This window comes from Pectinophora gossypiella, chromosome 14 (genome assembly GCF_024362695.1).
Source record: "Pectinophora gossypiella chromosome 14, ilPecGoss1.1, whole genome shotgun sequence".
Classification (NCBI taxonomy): Eukaryota; Metazoa; Arthropoda; class Insecta; order Lepidoptera; family Gelechiidae; genus Pectinophora; species Pectinophora gossypiella.
Genome location: NC_065417.1, coordinates 14,881,523 through 14,899,776, shown reverse-complemented (window position 1 = coordinate 14,899,776; position 18,254 = coordinate 14,881,523). Strand labels below are relative to the sequence as shown.

At 36.1% G+C, this 18,254-nt stretch overlaps 3 protein-coding genes across 5 annotated transcripts in view; 2 read left to right on the top strand and 1 right to left on the bottom strand.

Moving 5' to 3' along the window:
- Positions 1-18,254, top strand: part of LOC126372787 (uncharacterized) — a 469,025-nt gene that overhangs the window by 65,559 nt on the left and 385,212 nt on the right. The gene's annotated exons all lie outside the window — the stretch shown is intronic.
- LOC126372779 (knirps-related protein-like) overlaps positions 1-18,254 on the bottom strand; it is a 707,336-nt gene that overhangs the window by 425,904 nt on the left and 263,178 nt on the right. For both annotated transcript variants that reach the window (XM_050018664.1, XM_050018665.1), the window contains one exon: positions 1,480-1,500. The gene's annotated coding sequence lies outside the window, so the exon portion shown is untranslated. The remainder of the gene's footprint in view (positions 1-1,479; positions 1,501-18,254) is intronic.
- The window catches only part of LOC126372790 (protein embryonic gonad-like), a 135,040-nt gene that overhangs the window by 31,837 nt on the left and 84,949 nt on the right, over positions 1-18,254 (top strand). The window lies entirely within an intron of this gene.

Genomic DNA, 18,254 nt, shown 5'->3' with positions numbered 1-18,254 from the left:
CATCAGATATTTTTGATCCAAATAAGAATTTAAACTCATAAAGTCGAATTCAGTGTTATGGTTAACATTATTTTAAATAATATCAAGGCAGAGGTATAAAAAATCCACCGGATGCCCTAAAGGCTAAATTCTTCACAATTTGCTTAAGCTTCCATCAAAAATCGACATCATTAGTCATTCTAAGGATTTAAGCGTCAATTGAACAAAAACAGACGACACAAACAAATTGAATATTCCCACATGAAGGTGAAAATCCCAGGGTAAATATAGGATCAGCTCTTATAATTAATGATCTTAATGCCACACAAACTAAAATCAAACCTGATGCCGAAGCTATAGAAGACAAAATTGATGATACATTAGTCGGAAATGTTATAGAAGGTGATCATAATGCACACAATCAAAACGCATTTTCGTATACGCAAGTCAAAGGAGCAAATCCGCGTGCATTTCACTTGATTAATGACATAACTTCTGAACTATTATCACTGGATAGTGACGGAAGGACAATTGTTAGTACAATAGGGAATGCATCAAAAACGACAACAATGCATTTGCTCTTGATAATCTTGAAAGAAGACCTAAAAATGGCTTATTTGAAGGTAATAAGAACGAGAATAGCGATATGGGGAGTTTTAGAGATGAAGCGTAAGTTGGCCGGTTAAAAAACTTGACTAATGATTCTGGTTTGGGATCAAATATTCATGTGTTTTTTTCGGTAACTAGTTTTGTTACACTTAACGCTTTTTACTTCGAGCATCTGTTTAATATCATTAAAGAAACTCTTTGTGCATCAATGCGTTTATTTATAAAAGTTTTTTATTCGCTTTCCGCTTCAAATGTTCTGTTTGGTTTGTTGTATTATAGAAAATATGCATATTTTTAAAAATAATTGCCTAATATCACTGAGAAATAGTGTAGAATACTTACAATTTAATACACTTTATTTCAGTCTTATTGCTAATAAGCAATGATTGCCACTTAAACTATTAGGGTAATTTAGTGTAAAGAAATAATCTTAATATTAATAAAATATAAAAATATTATAATATGTTCCTAATATAAGTATATTTAGTTATTGACAAAACACAATTTAAAATTATGAAACAGGTCAATTTTCCGCTTAGTATAAAAAAACGTAAACATGATCATTTAATGATTTACGCACTTTACTTTAATACTAAAGTGTCGACAAAAAGTGACCTGGCAACATTTTTATTACCAGTTATTGATTAATTACCTGGCAACCTCTGCCTTGACCTACCCAATCTCATAAAAAAAACTTAATACGGAACTAGATACAATTTGAAATTCGAACACACTTGTACGCAGATAACACTTTAATGTTAATGGATTTTAGGCATAAAAAGCGTTATTTAAATATCGTAAAAACCATTTAAGTAAAAATAATTCAACCGTATTTGAATCTTATTTTAAGAATATTCGGTGCGTTCAAATACATAACAAAAATGTACTTACCCATTTCGCCCGAAGACAAACCTGGAACAAATTTTTGTTATTAGTGTTATCATGCATACATAAAATGATTTTGATGACCTTTTAACCAGACAAGGTACCAATCCCATTGCTCATAACATAATTATCCAAAAGTTTATATAAGTACATTATAATATTTGTACTTCACTGATATGCAAAGAATGAACATTTGTAATTACTTAAGACCCCTTCTCATGTAAGTGACATTATGTATTGTTTTTACAGAGAATACTAACTTAAACCTAATGATAAGCAGCATCTAACCTCTTTACATTTTCATTTAATCCCACACAAACATACATAGATAAACTCACGCATATAACCCACCGGGGTAAGCAGAGAGTTCTAAATATGTCTAACACTAGGGTAATAAATATCCCAGCTAGCAGCTAGCTATGGCTAGGCTAATCCCTATTCATCATAAGGTTCATCATATCCAGCTTAGGACATCGTATCAACAGTGGCTGAAAGTTGTCTTTGATTAATTGTGGCTCTGCCCACCCCATTAGGGATTACGAGCGTGATTTTATGTTCGTATTTCTAACACTAACTGTGAGAACGTATCAAAAATTGATTAGGAAATACTGCATCGCAATAGAAACTACTTTCGCCGTACACTTTTACAACAATAAATATATCTCCAAAAGTCAAGGTTACGCAATTTAAAACAAGACTCAATCTAATTATGCAAATTAAGTACATATAAACGATAGTAAATTACTTAATACGAAGCTTAACCAAGTGAATCGTTTGATCTAGTTTCCACGCTGTTCGCAAATAGGTGTAATATGTAATGTTAATACTAGAGTTGCAATCATCATCATCATCATCAACAGCCCATTAACGTCCCCACTGCTGGGGCACGGGCCTTCCCTATGGATGGATAGAGAGATCGGGCCTTAAACCATCACGCGGGCCCAGTGCGGATTGATGGTTATTAACGACTGCTAATGCAGCCGGGACCAACGGCTTAACGTGCCTTCCGAAGCACGGAGTTGCAATATTGAATCCTAATTCGATAATTACACGTAGACTTGAGAAACAATAATAGGATTACGAAAGGGTATACAAGGCGAGGTTAGAAGATAGGGCTCGGAAGACCTAGAAGGACCAAATTGTATAATACGTCCTTCGGAAAAGTTTAGTACGATCTACTTTGAAAGGGCGTTCGTGTATGAAACGATTGATGAATGTGGAGGAAGCAAGAGAAGTGTGTCGGAATCATGCAAATGGAATTCCATAGAGTCTAATCACGACGGTAAGAAATAAGCGTGAGTTTATGTAGACTTCTCGAAATTAAAATCGGTATGAAGTTAATCGTTTGAGATAGTTGATTATAGACGTACATAAAAATGAAATTAGAGCAGTTCATCATTTAGATACTCGTCATATATTTTAATAACGGTGATATTAAATTCGGTCTTGATTTTGTACATGTTGATATTTATAACCCAAACATCAGGGTTCATGCGTCATTGATCTACCCACACTAGAGAAGAAGAAAATTGCAAATATAATGATTAAAGATTTGTTTCTTCATCAAGCCAAAATAAGAACAACCAGTAGGGATAACATGCGCATGATAAAATTTTGTCACGGTCAGTTTATCGATTCTCACGACATAATTATGTCGTTTTGTCGATTGGTTATGGTATGGATATATCATGTGAATCTAAATAAGACAAGTCATGTCGTTCTGTCAAAATACGAACAACATCACGTGTCACGCATGTTAGGAATGAAAACAAACTTATCGATTTCGACAAAATGTATGTTGATATTTATAACCCAAACATGACGTCATTGATCTTCCCACAATAGAGAAGAAAATTACAAATATAATGATTAAGGATTTGTTTCTTCATCAAGTCAAAATAAGAACAACCAGTAAGGCTAACATGCGCATAATACAATTTTGTCACGGTCATTTCTTCTTTTTTCTGACGATATAATTATGTCGTTTTGTCGATTGGTGCTATGAACCCAAATAAGTCATGTCGTTCTGTCAAAATACGAAAAAAATCACGTGCCACGCATGTTAGGGATAAAAACAAACATCGATTTCGACAACATTCATTGAATCGATTGATAATTTTATCTCGTTGCGTATGTTAGCCCTGCAGGAATTAATAATAATAAAAAAAAATCTTTATTAAACATCATAAACTGCTTATACACGTCCCACTGCTGGGTACAGGCCTCCCCTCAACCGGAGGGGGTATGGAGCATACTCCACCACGCTGCTCCACTGCGGGTTGGTGGAGGTGTTTTTTACGGCTAATAGCCGGGACCAACGGCTTAACGTGCCCTCCGAAGCACGGAATCATCTTACTTTTTCGGACAATCAGGTGATTCAAGCCTGAAAAGTCCTTACCAAACAAAGGACAGTCTCACAAAGTGATTTCGACAATGTCCCCATCGGGAATCGAACCCGGACCTCCAGATCGTGAGCCTAACGCTCTAACCACTAGACCACGGAGGCTGTTATTAAACATAGACTTACTTTTTACAATTGACTCCAGAATCTTTATCACACAAACTACTCGACCGTCTTCAAAGGTGACCTTAATTTATTAACTGAATCGAATTTAGTATGCTTAGTTCTAAGTTCACGGCTTAGACATCGTATTTATTGCACTTTTGTTACTTGCGCTTGCGTCGTTAACGAAGCTAACTGTTCCCAGTACAAATCTATGATACTTTAAACTTGTTGATTCTTTCTTATTGTGCTGATTTGCTGTGTGAAACTAGTGGACTTAAACGACTTGGTGGTTATTTTCGTGACTAAAATATAATTTTCGAATCATAATTGGAATATTGATATTATATTTCAAAATTATGTAATAGTTATAATATTTATTATCATGCGGTTTATCGTCTCGTCTTTCATTTCATTACTCTGCCAACCCCAATCGAAGGAATACCTTTTTCTTTGACGTGACTTATTGTAGACTTGCCGTAGATGGCATTAACTACTTGGCCGGACAAATGGGGAGCGCTGAAGGCTCTCGCCCGGTGCAACGTTTAAGACAACAGGCCTGAGGGTGCCCAGTTGGGCGCGAACCTCAGCTCAGGGCGTCGTCTGAGAGGAAAAATATTTGATAGAATTAATCTACCCTAATGGGTCGATAGCGATAAGCGCTGAATGAGAGAAATCGTCGACCACGCCGGCGGGGTCGCAGGAATACCGATGCGACATTAATATTGCTAACTTAGCAAAAAGGTTCGCTTTTGTTTCATTTGTATTTCTCTGTTGTATGTCCTTCTGTGCAATAAAGTATTATTATATTATGTGCTTCGGAAGGCACGTTAAGCTGTTGGTCCCGGCTGCATTAGCAGTCGTTAATAACCACCAATCCGCACTGGGCCCGCGTGGTGGTTTAAGGCCCGATCTCCCTATCCATCCATAAGGAAGGCCCGTGCCCCAGCAGTGGGGACGTTAATGGGCTGATGATGATGATATTATATACATAACACATACACAAGAACACGACTATATCCCGGGTAGTCAGAGGTACATCCACCGTAAAATGACATAATAAGTACCCACACCTCACCGAGCTTTCTGTTGACCAACGTGATAGGTGCTGAGCCGTATCGCCGTCTATAATGGTCGAGCCAACCGTGTTAGTAAAAACTCATTGGTGTTATTGTATTGTGAAATAAAAAAGAACAGTTTTCAGTAACCTGGTAAAGGTTCTTGAGTATCCACTGTTAAGGTTTTGTATGTCAAAAACTAAAACCAAAATATTAAACTGCTCGAGTTTTTAAAACGATTTGACATATTCCGAAAACCTGTTCTAATAGAAAACCTTTAATTAACAAGTGTCAGATTCTTTGTTTATCATTAGTAGTGCTACCGATGGTTTATTTACAACATTATCTTTTTTATTTTTAAATTTATTCATTCTATAAACTTCGGTATGTTTACGTGGCGTACTCTGAATTTCTAATAAGACGCTTACAACGTTGAAACTAATCTTATCTGTCATCCCACACAACTATTTAGGGGCCAAATTGGCTTAGCGTGTTTGAGACTAGTAAGTTACAGTTTTAGCTTATTTATGTTTTTGCCCCTAATCTTCTAAACACGTAACAAAACATGTCATAAGTTCACGACTATATCTAGTTTGGGGTAGGTAGAGGTACGTCCATTGCAAGATGAACTAAGTACCCTCACCTCACCCCACACCTAACCTTGTAGCTTAGTCTTTATTGACATTGGAAATTTCCTGTGATTGGTTGAAACTAACAACTCCTGTAACTTCATGATATTTTAGAGGAACTGACTTACACGAACACCCTTTAGCTTCGTTTAACTGTTTATCTTTCCGGGCATGTTGTAACAGAGGGATTCTGTTCTTTCTAACAAGATAAACGATATAGTAGAATTATAAAATGAGATAATCTTGAAACAGGGGATATAAGATGATCAAACGTACCTCATTTTTGTTTACACTTAAGTCTTTTCTTACGAATTTTAATTATTTATTACGTAACAATGAGTACGACATTTGAGCACGTTTATTAATGACGTCACTTTTTAAATTTTGACGTTTTGAAAAAAGAACTCATGTGACTGTATTGTCAGAAAATTATAAGCGATGAGCTTATGACCTGCCTGCATATAGTTTGTTAAAGCCCTTAAATAAAAGAATTAAGAAGAAAATATATTATTATTACTTATTTATGTCTTCGTATCAAAAGTAGATGCAATTTGTCTATTCTGATTACTACTGTCTACAATATACTCACAAATATGGCTTCAATACCAAGTGCAATTTAGTTTCTATTATTTTTGTTTAACGTCTGTTTTCTTCTTATCTCGCAAGTACCATAAAATCTCGTTATCGTACACTTAATTATCCGATTGTTTCCAAAACAACCTCTCTTAGATTTACGATTTCAATTTCCCATAAATGCCGTACTCATTAAAAGTAACACCCGGACTGATTCATTGCTTTAGAGGAAAGATGTAAGTTTGTAAATATTTATAAACTAAAAGATTTAAAATTGGAATTTCTTCAAACTATGTACCTATTTTACTTTTAAATAAGTTTACAGTAAAAAAAATATACTAAATGTAATGTAACAAGTAATTACCGTTCGAAAATTATTAAGGTTTCGTATGAAAAGCAATTGTCCAAATAAAATGGCGTACTTACAGAATTTATTCCGTAGTTTTTATCTTCTGATGCCATGGTAGGTCCTCAAGAAGCTCCTGATGCACTTTTCTATAAGTTTTAGACCACATTATTAGTTCGAACAAATTATTATCACGGTTTTAAAGTTCTTGTAAAGATTCACGCGCAATGGCGGCGAATCGACTGGACTTTTCTTTTTTAATTTTTAATATTGGGGGTAGAAATTATTGGCAGGAGCCAAAGAGTTTTTGGCTGGGTATCTTAGTCGTTTTTAACAATATTTTTTGCAACTGAATCCGATATTCTAATTACAATAAAATTAATCTAAATCTTTATTTTCCATGGAATTTAAAACAGTTTAAATATGGAACATTATTATTGTTCCATATTTGAAATTGAATTTCTTATTTCAAAAAACATTTTTGTTACTTAATTATATTTTTATATCGACATAAATAAATGTAAAGATAATTCTGATATTCGAAATGGAATTTCCAATTTCAAAATAATAATAATCTAAATCTTGTTTTGTTTTTCAGGTATGCTTCATATTTTTTTTATTGCCAGCCAGCTACCACGTAAGTAATAAATCTTATCACGCTGGTAATTTTGATTTACATTTACTAGCACAGAACTATTTCTTATTTTATAAGTTTCATATTTTCTTACTTCGAGTAATAAATAAAATACACAATACACAATAATCTTGTATTGTGCATTGTACATTTTCATCAGTGTACTTTTTTGATAGACTTGATGGCTGTACTTATTGACTATAAACATTATGACAGTATTTTTATAGAAACCCGTAATTAATTTTATCTAAGTTACACATAAATTCTAATCCTCTTTTTATATCGCCCTAAGTAGTTCATAATAATTAGTATTCTTACGTTATTTATGTCATTATGAAACATCCAAGCCATTTTCAAAAGACCTTGACAATAACTTTATTATGACACCATTACGTGCTTCAAGTACAAACATAAAATTAAACCAAACCACAGCCCATGAAAAAAACTTCACAAATGAAACCACAAGCGGAAACACATCTTTTTACAATGTTCCAAATTTAATCAGCAAAGTTCCCATAGCTCTCAGACTATGCGTGTCAAATTGTATCATTTATCAACCCTGACTTCTGGTCTATGTTTGATATCATTAGCCAATACCACACAGATTGACAGATTTTCGATGATTTTAGATTTTGAACTCTGTTGTTGTTGCTTTAAGTACATTTTTGAAGTTTTATAGATTTTGTGTTTTTTTTGCATTGCTTACAGTACATTTCTTTCGGATGGCATTCACAATTTGGCCGAATTATCACGTGTCTGGAGACAGATGCGAGTTAAATACGTATTAATGATTTTGACGAATCCATATTGTAAGGTAAGAAGACCATTTGCAAAAGTGCAATGTCATTATGGGTCTTTAGACGTATTGTTGACTTTGTAAATAAGGCGGTTTATATTTAGAATTTATATTTTAGAATTTACCTTTTGTTGAGTGTTTGCAATTTGGGTGTTTCTTTGCATAATGGTTATTGGAGTATGGAATAAAAAAAATAGTAAGTAATATACCGAAATTTCGAAAAAAAGACCATCCTTCGGAGGTCACGTAAAGAAATCGGCTTCGGATACTACTTACTAAAGTAAGTGTGTAGTCGTTATGTGAGCCATGTCAGGGGCCTTTCGCGGCTCAATAGCAACTCTGACACCAAGGTTGTTGGGTGAGTCACTGCGACAACCCACATGAGAGAAGAACAAACGTTTCGTCTTCGCCATCCTCTTTTGCCTTCTTCTTTTTTTTTTTCTAGTCAATATAGTCCTTTGGTATACCCGCTTGCTTCTCAATCGAGGAGCGCCGGTTTGTGCTGTGTTACCAGACATGCACCAACGAGTTCAGTTCCACTAACACAGTTGGCTTGACCATTATAGGTGGCGATTCGGCTCACCACCATCACGCTGGTCTAACAGAAAACTCGGTGAGGTGTGGATACTTAGTCCATTTTGCTATGGATGCATTTTTGACAACCCTAATTGGGATAGTCCTGGGGGTTTAATAATGCCACATCTGAAAAGCAATATTGCTATTTGACATTTGTGTGCATTTCGCACTTACTTTTATACGCGCAAATATCAAATCGCAATATTGTTTTATTAGATGAATTGCTTTGATGTGGCCTTTTTAACCCCATAGAGCTATTTTATTTTTTTACATATTGGTCGTGTCTTATTAGAAGCCGAGAACCATGAAAGTATTTTATGTTAACTAGCCGTGTTCTTTGTTTGAATTAATTCAGACCACCTGGTTGTGTTCTAGAATGACTCTTGTATTAGATTAGAAGGTCGTAAAATCTGTCTGGAGTCGTTGAAAATATGCGTGGTCCGCTCTTACACCGTTGCGTAACATTTGTTTACATAATTTTATTACTAGTTCAAAATTATTATGTTTGAAATTTATTTTATATGCAACGGTTTTGTAGATGATTTTGGTTGCGTTTGAAGTGTTAGAGTGGGCGTATAAGAATATTGTTGACACTTTATATTAAAATATATGAGTCTAAATTATGACATAAAAATATGGTTAACCAACTGAATAAAAAAGTACTTAAACATAGCTGGCAAGGAGTGGGTGTATTGTATGTATTATACACGTCTGCCTTCCCCTTCGAAGATAGAGGCGTGAAGCTGTGTTTCTGTTATGTGGTTGGTTATTTTTTGCATCTTGTTATCACTACAACCTACGTAAATTAAAATCTCATGGAAATAGCATTTATAAGTTTCTACCGATCGTCAAAACGGCAACTATTGGAAATTACATAAATAGGTAACTTCAATTCGTCGTATGAAAAATCATAATTTGGCAATTATGAATAAAATACCTTGCTTTCATTTCATCATTATCATCAGCCGTACGACGCCCACTGCTGGGCATAGGCCTCCCCCAAGGATCTCCACGACGATCGGTCCTGCGCTGCCCGCATCCAGCGGTTTCCCGCGACCTTCACCAGATCTTCGGTCCACCTTGTAGCGGGCCTACCCACTGAGCGTCGTCCGACACGTGGTCGCCATTCTGGAACCTTTCCGCCCCAGCGGCCATCGGCTTTCATTTAGCAAATTCAAAAACGGTCTAACTGTAATTATATCTAAAGTTATGACAACCAGAAATGTTCATTCGACTCAGTACAAAACACGCCCACATAAACCCAAACAGACGGTAGTAAAATATAATTTATATCCCAGATATATTGGAGCAATCAAAATTGGAGCGTTAAAAAACCATACACAAATTCACGCCAGTAATCGCTAATAGGGTGGCCAAAGCTACAAGTAATCAGAGACAACTTGCAACCAGTTTTCATATGTACTCGTTTTGAAAAAAAAAAGAATGAAAAGACTTAATAAAATTAGCATGTATGAAAGGACACAAATACAATTTTTTAATAATTTAGTTAATTATTGTGAAGGCACGTTAAGTCGTTGGTCCCGGCTGCATTAGCAGTCGTTAATAACCATCAATCCGCACTGGGCCCGCGGGATGGTTTAAGGCCCGATCTCCCTATCCATCCATAGGGAAGGCCCGTGCCCCAGCAGTGGGGACGTTAATGGGCTGATGATGATGATGATTGTGATACAGCATAAATGGTGATATACATGTTACTACTAGAGCCTCATTCCTGCAGTGTACTAAGTTTTTTATTTGCACCCAGTCCCACATAGAAGCAGTATTTTACAGTTTATTTTTGTAAATAGGAAATGTACTCGTAAGTAGGAGTCATAAAATAAATCTTTTAACACATAAACGTATGTCAGATAAGTCGTTTTTAATTTAATACCCTCCGTAAACAAATTAGTTGAAATTTATGCCAGTTTTAGTGCTATAAAAGTTTTATTGATACCGTGCTGATATTGTCATGTCGCAGATTTGAGATTAAGAAGAGCCAACACGTTTAAAGACAGATACAACAATGTTTAGCGTATTATTTTTTGTTTTTTGACAAAATGTTTTAACGTAAAACTATAAAAAATCGATGTACTTTCATAACTAGGGGGTTTTAAAAGTCCACATTGTTGCAATTCGTCTAAGAAAGCAATATTGCTATTTGACATTTTGTTTGCATTTCCCGCTTACTTTTAAATGCGCAAATGACAAATTGCAATATTGCTTTTTAGATGAATTGTTTAGATGTCGCCTTTTTAACCCACTAAGTATCCTTTTGCTTATGAAAGAAAAAGCAGTCATCAGTTAAAAAAGGTAGTTTTTTTGTGTTAAAATATAACCAAAATAATATGTTAGTTTACTCAAATAGTAGCGACATTTGATGGGATAAATAGGCCGTTTTTATACTCATTAGCTAAAGGCCCTGGACATTATGCAACTTAGATGCATACCCTTTGTTACCGCTAGCAACATATTATTATTATCTATACGAAAGAAAATATATACGTATTATTTTTCGTACAAATATTCATAACTAAATTAATAACAAATAAATAAATTTTGTATTAAAATATTTTTTTCCTTTTTGTTTGTTTTTGTTAGAGTTGATACGTTGTAGGTACCTAAGCAAGTATAGTTGTACAAATTATTTATTGAACTTTGATCACTCAAACTACACTCAGTATTCAAAGTCATTCAAGACTGTTAAACAGAAACAAATACAAAACGCTTTTTACAATCAAGCCTAAGCGAGTAAGATGCAAATAGTAATTGAAATCTTCAATGCGCCATATTCGCGGGTAGATCTCGTTTTGCGCTTTATATAGCGCAGTTCTAAAACAAACGCGCACATTTTGCGCTTTGCTACAAATAGGTGCGAATGTTAACCCGTGCGCGTTATCGTCGTGTTGTTGAAATGGACCGGACTGTGTGATGAGCGCTCGCGGGTTAGTTTCTTCTATGATTTTGGTGATATTTTTGATAATACCTTATGCATTCCCATTTGATTCAATCTACTGGGAAGTCAAGGGTCAAGTATTCCGTACATATTGCCGTAATAAAGGAATATATTCGTAATCTAAGGGAGGTTGTCTCGATACATAGGTCACTTTAAGTTTAAGATTTTGATTTCAACATGATACCTTCACGCGATTCCGAGAAAAATGGTCTTTACAGAAGGACAGAGAGACAGGACAGTTTAAGGTTCGGAACCCTAAAAAAAAAAACTTCTTTGGTATCTCTTACCACTTATTTCTTACACCATTTGAAACCGTGGGTGGTTACGAGTGCACGAGTAGTAACATAGCTCCATTCGCATACGAATTGAGACATGTATTGACATTTAGGGCTTCGCTCCATATAACGGACGACTGGTAAGGACCAAGCGAATATAGGTTTAGGAGGCCTGAGGAGAAAATGTATAGTATAATTTTCTATTGAGGAATGAGATTAAATAAAAAATTAAGCATTATGTACATCACTCGAAAATGGTACGATTCCCAATTCGTATGTAGGTATTTAAGGACCAAGGAGTAACCACAACCTTGTAAAACTTGAGGGCCTTAGAACTCTAAATCTAAGCTTTGTTTTGGCTTTCCTGTAAAATATTTCTTTGTTTGATGTTATTGTATTAACCGTTAATGAGAATAAAAACTAGAAACTCAAATGTAGGCGGTAGCACTAGTTGAGTATTCCTAAATTTTGACAGTTCTCCATAATGTACAGCTAAAATTCGTGATCAATTGCGAGAAAATGTCCAATGGATGAGTTACAAAAAACAAGCAGCCAGTTGGAGGAAAAAGACAGTTTTAATCGAAAATATTTTTTCTAAGTGTTCTTCTCTCCGATGTTTAGGGAATAAATATAACACTATGATTTTGCAGTTAAACGCTGTGCAAAGGGTTATAGTGAAAAAATATAACCAAAACAATATGTTTGTTTACTTAAATAGTAGGAGAAGTTGCCAAAATGACAATGGGCACATTTGTATGAAACTTGGTCCAAGAACCTCCACTGATGAGACTTATATGTAATGAAAGCTTATACTTTCCCTATTATTCTGGCAAAGTTCTATCAGATTCTGTCCCGGGATTCTTTTTCTACAGCCATGTTTGTCCTGGCTAAAAATGTGATAAAATACAGTGGGGGACTAAAATCGACTCAAGATTTGTTGCTCAGTAACTAAATCTACATAGCCAGGACAAACACGGCCGTAGAAAAAGAATCCCGGGACAGAATCTGATAGAGCTTTGCCAGAATCATAGGGAAAGTATAAGCTTTCATTACATATAAGTCTCATCAGTGGAGGTTCTTGGACCAGTTTCGCCCATTCTCCTTTACGAACATCAACAGTAGCGACACCATATGGCAGAAATAGGCAGTTTTGTCCTTATTGAGCACACGCCGCCGTGATAAAAAAAAATTAGAGTAACAAAAAGAAAAGATGGTGCGTCTGGATAATAGGGAGTGAAATTCCATGGTTGCTGTCAACCCCAAACTAAAAGAGTAAATCAGAAACTTTAAAAATAAACATTTTTAAATCTCTCGACATTTCAACACGTACAAACCTCCGTTCCCAGCCCAAAACACCTTCCCGTATCATCAGTGAATCCTTAAGCCGCTATTTAAGTGGTTGAATCGACCACCGTGATAAATGGCCGGTAATTGTGGCAAGTATCAGTGTTTTGAGAAAAATTGCCGCGTCAAGCGGGGCCGATCCAAATCTGCATAAGGTTGGGGTCCCACTTGCAGCGAGTAGAGGAAGAGGCGCTTATACTGCTTAATAAAAGCGGGGAGGTAGCGGAATCGACTAGCTATGTAGCGATTTACGCGGGTATAATTGTGGCCTTGAGCGCATAATCCTACTTGTCATTTAGGCTTTATTACCCGGCAGGCCTTAATTACCCACAAGTACACGAAAAAATTGAGGAGCTCGGTGGCGCAGCGGTAAACGCGCTCGGTCTGCGATTGTTGAAGTTAAGCAACTTTCGCAAAGGCCAGTCATAGGATGGGTGACCACAAAAAAAAAGTTTTCATCTCGAGCTCCTCCGTGCTTCGGAAGGCACGGTAAGCCGTTGGTCCCGGCTGCATTAGCAGTCGTTAATAACCACCAATCCGCACTGGGCCCGCGTGGTGGTTTAAGCCCGATCTCCCTATCCATCCATAGGGAAGGCCCGTGCCCCAGCAGTGGGGACGTTAATGGGCTGGTGATGATGATGACACGAAAAAAGTAGGTCTGGATCAGTATTTTGAAATCGTTCGATTTCGATTTGCGTGCGCCAGTATATACCCATTTCACGTAGCACATTATAACTCGTCATTTTTCTCTCCGCCCCGCACCATTTTTTATCGAACGCCGAGCTAGATTTACCTCACACCCTCTGAGTTTAACATCATCATCATTATAAGCCGTACGACGCCCACTGCTGGGCATAGGCCTCCCCCAAGGATCTCCACGACGATCGGCCCTGCTCTGCCCGCATCCAGCGGCTTCTCGCGACCTTCACCAGATCGTCGGTCCACCTTGTAGCGGGCCTACCCACTGAGCATCGTCCGACACGTGGTCGCCATTCGAGAACCTTTACGCCCCAGCGGCCATCGAGTCTAATATTATTATCTAATCTGTAGTCTTCCTGTCTGATTCACTTGCACTTACGCGGCAAGATAGATCCCATACGGGAAGAATAACATTTTTGTATAGGGTGTCTGTAAAATAGAATTCAGTGGTTTAGAACTTGCGCTGAGATTCGAACTCGGGACACTACGATCTAAGTCACGCGTTCTCCGTAAAGAACTATCACGGATTTTCAAATTAGAATTTGATCAAATAAGATTATATAGCGCAGCGGTATGAATTTATTTAAAATATTAATCTTCTAAGAGTTATTTGGAAACCAATATGTACTTATTTTATTTATGATCTCAGTACGAAATCCATACTGATTCTCTTTCAATATACAGAAAGCTCAAGACAATACCCCAATGGTCAGAGGTACGTTTATCACAACATAAACTAAGTACCTACAACTAACCGAGCTTTCTGTTAGACAACATGATAGGTGGTGAGCCGTATCGAAGGACGTTATATACGATCCCGACGACCCGATTACTCTAGCCATAGAGGCAGCCAATCAGCTCGCGACACCAAACACTTCAGGACCCCGATACCGACCCGGCGTGGTCGACGATTTCCCTCATTCAGCGCTTATCGCTATCGACCCACTAGGGTCGATTAATTCTTTCAAATAAAAAGGTGAGCCGTATGGCCGTCTATAATGGCTCTCTTTCAAGCTCAAAATGTAATTAAGTAGATTTAATTTTTCCCAAGTCCGATTATAGATAATTAAGATCAAAATCTTCGTTGACGGTGTTAAAAGTGTATCATTATTGCAATTTAAGTTAACTCCAATAACACTTCAATGTTATGTGCGTGACTAAAACTTTATTGCAATAAAACCGACTTTTATTCCAGTTTTTATGCGTTTTTTAACACAATCAGAGCGAAATAAAAACAATATTTTTATTAGCAATTTAAACACCGTATTGCACGAAAAGTTCATAATCGGATCATCCAATAAGCTACCATTCTTACTGCTATATAAAAAATTACATAAAAATTACTTCGTTATTTATTGTGGCAAACACTTTTGCGATCATTTTATCATTAAAAAAAAACATGAGCTCACGACCATAACCCAATTGGGGTATTAATATATTAATATGTATACACTTAGGTACCATGTCACATTAACTTTTTTGACAAATTGAACTGTAAGTCTCACAAAATGTCATGTTAGTGCGACAGAGTCCTAAAGTGGGTACATTATATTGCTCATGACTGTACCCACGCTTCACCGAGCTTTTTTAATTAAGATGGGTTTGCTCTTGACTTCGTTCTTCCACGAGAAGAAAAGGTCGACGATGGAACGAGCTTACCCAGAAGATGCCTATTCACCCGTGATTTTATTGAACTTAATGCAGATATATGCTTAAACATAATCGCTATTCGTAGATAAATAAATCATTTTAAAAACCACTGCATTGCTTCACTGTAAAGTCTACCACTAGAAATTACAAAAACATCCAAAACCGTTAAAAAGGCGAATTTGATATTCTTTCTCCGCCAGTTACAAGCCGTAAATTGATAAGAAAATCGATTAAATTAAAAGAAAAAGCCTTTATCAAAATAACGGGCACGTAGTCATTTAACACTGTCCCCTGCGTATTAAAAAATCGATTTTCTTGAATCGATCTCAGACATAATTGTTCGTAATAATGTGTAATATCAACTTCGGTGATCAGCAAAAAATGTGAATACACTTAACTCAAAATTGTTAGAAACACAGTGAAGTTATTGTTATTCTAAGTAACTATATGAAAATGCTTTTGCAATAGGTTGATGGTTATGATAAGATGTTCGGATATCGTCTTTTATGTTTTTAGAACACGAAAATTATGTTTATTATAAAGTAAATATTTAAATTTAAAAAAAAATGACTCGGACGGGACCTAAACCTGCAGCTCTTGCCGGGCCGAGCATGTGAAAAAACCTTTGATTTTCGGACTAGATCTTCATTTAAAAATACAGAAAATAGTATTTTCAATTCTAATAAATGACTACACCCAAAAATCAAATAGAATATTCAATTTCCTACATACATTCATAATAATAATGCTAAAACAATGTAGCACAGAAATCGTATTTCTCGGGTTATGGCATTTTATATGTGGTCATAAAACTGAGGTGTCGATTTAACGAGATTCCGGTCCGTTATGTGTGCAGGTGGTCCGCCTATACAGGATGAAAGCATTTTGACATGACGTAGAATCACGCATGAAACCCAATTGGGGTTGGCCACAAAAAAGATTCAGTTACCTATCATTTTTTTTTTTTATAAGTACATAGAATTGCCCACGTCCATAGGTTGACCATCGAGAACTTACCCTGGGTGGTACCAATGAAGCGAAACATAGGTAGCAGATTGGGCCGTGGCTGATTACTACCTTCTTGACAAAACCTTGCCACCAAGCGATGAAACTATTGTCCTATGCATGTGTGTCGATCGCAGTGCCGGAAAAACCCGACTGCTTTCTCCTGACCTATTCACTGTTTCTAAAAACTAAAGTGAACAAATCTTCTCTCGACGTTGTGATCAAACGCAAACTTATTTTTTTTTTTCATTTTTAAATGAGCATCATCTAATCAGAATCTAACTTGAAACAAAGAAAAGAAGTAAACATCTGTCTTTCACGAACTCTTTCTCCCGTTAAAGAAATAATAAAAATGTTTCCTAACATTTTTTCTCTTCAGCCATTATGATAACACGATAAAATAAAATAGAATCAAAAATTGTTGTAAAATTCACCAAAATTGTACCAAAATTTGAATTTTGAAATTTTGACAACCAAATCAGTAAAACAACACTCTGTATTTCTGAAAAAATCGTTTCATCATGAATCGAGACGATGAATCGATATTTTTTCAAATGTATTGTAATTTCTTTCCATCGAGTCATGTTGCGGAATTATCCTGTGCTCGTAATTATGTTTTAATATGTATCAGTGTCAATCATTTGATGTGAATTTGCAAGAGTTGTGGCTGAAATGATTATGAAATATATTATGATTATATTATTGCTTTGAATACCGTTTTTGTATGAGAATGAGTTAAAAAAGTTCGCCAAATAAGTTCTCAATTTATTGCTATGGTCGACTTTACACGTCACCTTAACTATGGACGTCGTTGAGAAGGAGAAAAGTACGCAGTACTGGCGCCATTGTATGATCTCATACCCGTTGCTGTACCTTTCGTTGAAACCTTCGATATCTGGGGGGCAGACACCAGAATCCTCATTTCAGAGTTAGGTCGCAGTCTCAGGGAAAAACGGGTGACTCCCGCTCCGGTTTATCCTTCGAGCAAAGGTTAGTTATTGCTATTCAACGTGATAATGCGGCGAGCGATATGGGCACCTTTGCACCGAGAGCAGTCAGGGCCAGATTATTTAATTACTAAGTTTATATGTTTAGATTGAGAAGGGAATGTTAGGTTGGTTCGGACACGTAGAGCGGATGAAGGATAATAAAATTGCAAAAGCGGTATATAAAGCGAAAGTTGATGGTAGAGCTGGCAGAGAAAAACCTACAAGGACTTAAATTGACCAAATTAGAGATATCCTTAGCAAAGGTTTAGTACGATCTACTCTGAACCGATTGATGAATGTGCAGGAAGCAAGAGAAGTGTGTCAGGATTAAAGCAAATGGAATTCCATAGTCTCTGCTTACCTCAATGGGAAAAGGCGTGAGTTTATGTATATATGTAATGTATATATACCCTTGAAATTTCTTTACACGTTTGTAATATAAGTTGAAAATGAGTTTTTATGACATATTTTTCCGCAAGTAAGCCACCGACCAACAAATGACTTTCAGATAAAAAACAAATTTCATGGAATGCTAATTAGACAGGCTTAAACAAATCAACACCAATTTTTAATTCAGATATTCACGTTTTCAAACCAATCCTGTAATAATTATTTTCACTAAACAACAAAGCTTCAAGTAGCTGACATGACAAGTTGGAAATATTCATAATTATTAGTCGAATGTCAATTATGATTTTTTTTATTTCTCAATCGAATCTTTTACAATATTTGTCACTTATAATTGCACCCC